Raw genomic sequence first — 2,673 nt, 5'->3', positions numbered from 1 at the left:
AGAACCATATTCCATACCAAGTGAAAATCTGTAAATGTCTGTAAGATTCTTACAGATTTCTGGGTGATGAGGCACTGAATTAAGGGAATGGGGGAATGTCAGGATGATATTCTCATAGACACTTCTGGTTCTGGGACCCTGTTTCCATATATAGTAGACTTTGTAGGATGTTTCAGAGTTTTGTTGTTGTTGTTTGTAATAAATAAATAAATAAATAAATAAATAAATATATATATATATATATATATATATACTTCCCCTCCCCCATGTCTCCCTCATCTGTTTGCTTATTTTTTAGGCTTGTTGTTTGCATTTGTTGTCTGCTCATGGTTTTTTACTCGTTGTCTGTTTTTTATTTAGGAGGCACCAGGAACCAAACACTGGGAACCCAACCCAGTACCTCCCATGTTTATGACAGTGTAGAGTGCAGTAGATACCTTCAGCCATAGCTGAGAAATTTCCTTTATCTCTTCACCCCAGAAAGCCATTCCACTTCAAATTTTCTTGCTGACTTCTTTCTTTCTCTTCCCTGGAGGAAAATTGTGCCATACAGAGCAGTTTTATCACCTTTGTTTCTGTGGCTTCTGAGACCTGTGGCACTAGGATCTTATCCTTTATCCTCAGCAACTCAAACAAGGGTACATCTCTTTCTGGCATTTTCGAGATAATGTAATTTTTATCTTTGTTACTTTTGCTTCTCAGTATTTGTATATGAGGGAGAGGAGTGTGGAAAGAGGGATGCCTTCCACACAGCAACTCAGTTTAAGTAAGCTGCCTGTGTTGTCTAGAATTGGGTCCCAATTCCAAATCTCCAGGAGGGAGAATCAGATTGACTCAGGATTAGATGTCTGCCTATCTTTGGTCAAGGATCAGGTTATTTAATGTATAAAGCTAGTAGGGCCCTTCCTTATTGACTAGGGGCAGTTTCCACTGTAGTGAGAACAGATGGGAGCTGAATACTCTCCTTAAACATTATCTATCATTGAAAAACAAGTGTAAATTAAACTTTATTAAGAACTGAACAGAAAAGAGCAATATGGCATATTTTCCATTTTTAAGGCCCCAAACTACATTTAGTAGCAGAAATACCCTTGAGAATTTCTTAATTAGAAAATCTTACTATTACTCAAGACTTTAAGGGGAAAGAACGTGAAATGCATATATAAGATCTGTATTGAATGTTGACGTAATTGATGTACTTAAATTTCAAATAAGAAGTTAGAACTACAAAGCAAAATGAACTTATGGTTAAATATTGAAACTTGCTTTGTCTGAAATTACTTAAGTATTATATAGGTGCTAATGAATTCTTCTACTTGAGGAGACATGCCATGAAAATTGCATCACTTTTTGGTTCTCTGTGTGCTGTAAGCTGTGATTTTTTTCCATCCATAGTTTTTTCCCTTTAAATTGCTACCTTGTGCCAAATTAAGAGATAGGAATTTGCAAGTAGCTTCATTTTTTGTGCCAGAAATAATAACTAGACTCTCCAATGAAAAGTAATCTCAGCAACCTTTACAAAAGTTAATATTTCTCAGTTCTTTCTCTCACTTTATATTTGTGTCATTACAACTTATTTTTTCCAATGGTACATGCTAGAAGGAGATTTCTTATGTTTGAGAGTATCTTGCCCAGTGTCTTTAGTTGTAATTAGCTAGAGACATAGCTGGAGGTCACATTTTTCTAAGTAGCAACATGTCATTACTTCTGACGTGGAAGGCCTTGGCAAGCTTCTGTATCCCTCTTGCTATTCTTCTAATTCTTACCCCTTTAGGATTATGGTATAGTTGTTAAGAATTTGAACTTCAAAATGAGAAAGGCTTGGGTTCAGATCCCTGTTCAATCATGTATTATATTAGTTATAAGATTTTGGACAAGTTATTAGGTTTCTGAACTTAGTTTCTTCATCTGTAGAGAGGGATTATAAAGTTATTATAGGGAATATTAACACCCTGTATTAATATTGTATATTTGTTAGAGTTCATGAGAGTACATTCTTATATTTCTTCTGTTAACCACAGTCTATCTTCCACCATTGGATTCCCTGTTATACAGCCCCATGTTTTGTACAATCTATTCAAAGGGCACACTCAGTGGCTCCTATTTTCATCACAGAGTTGTGCTGTCATCACCTTAGTCAATTCTAGAACATTTCAGCATTCCAAAAGGGAAAAAGCCCCTTATACCCCATAATTGTTTCTCTCAGAATAGATATGATATCTTCCTTGCCATTGCTGCAAAAAATATTACAATATTACTGTTAACTATTGTTCAAGTTGCATTAGTTGTAATTTCCCCATGTATCACCATATTCTTAACACTTTGTAAAAGAAGAAAATTCTATATTTATACTATTAACCACAACCTTCATCTACCACCAAAATCACTGTTATACATTCCCTAGATTTTCTCTAGTTTCCCTTCAACTGACATTTATGTCCACACATTACCCATTTCAGCCACAATCTCATTTTTATAAACCAGCAAGTGTTAGTTATACTCACTATAATGTGTTACCATCAACTCTATTCATTTCCACACTTTAATAATAGGCCTTATTAAAATTTCTACATTCATTAAGCATTAACTCCCATTCTCAACCCACATTCTATTTCCTAGTAACCTATACTATGGAGTTTACCTCCGTGAGTTTACTCATCATATTTAGTTCTT

Source organism: Dasypus novemcinctus, chromosome 16 (assembly GCF_030445035.2).
Source record: "Dasypus novemcinctus isolate mDasNov1 chromosome 16, mDasNov1.1.hap2, whole genome shotgun sequence".
NCBI lineage: Eukaryota > Metazoa > Chordata > Mammalia > Cingulata > Dasypodidae > Dasypus > Dasypus novemcinctus.
This window is presented reverse-complemented; position numbering follows the sequence as displayed.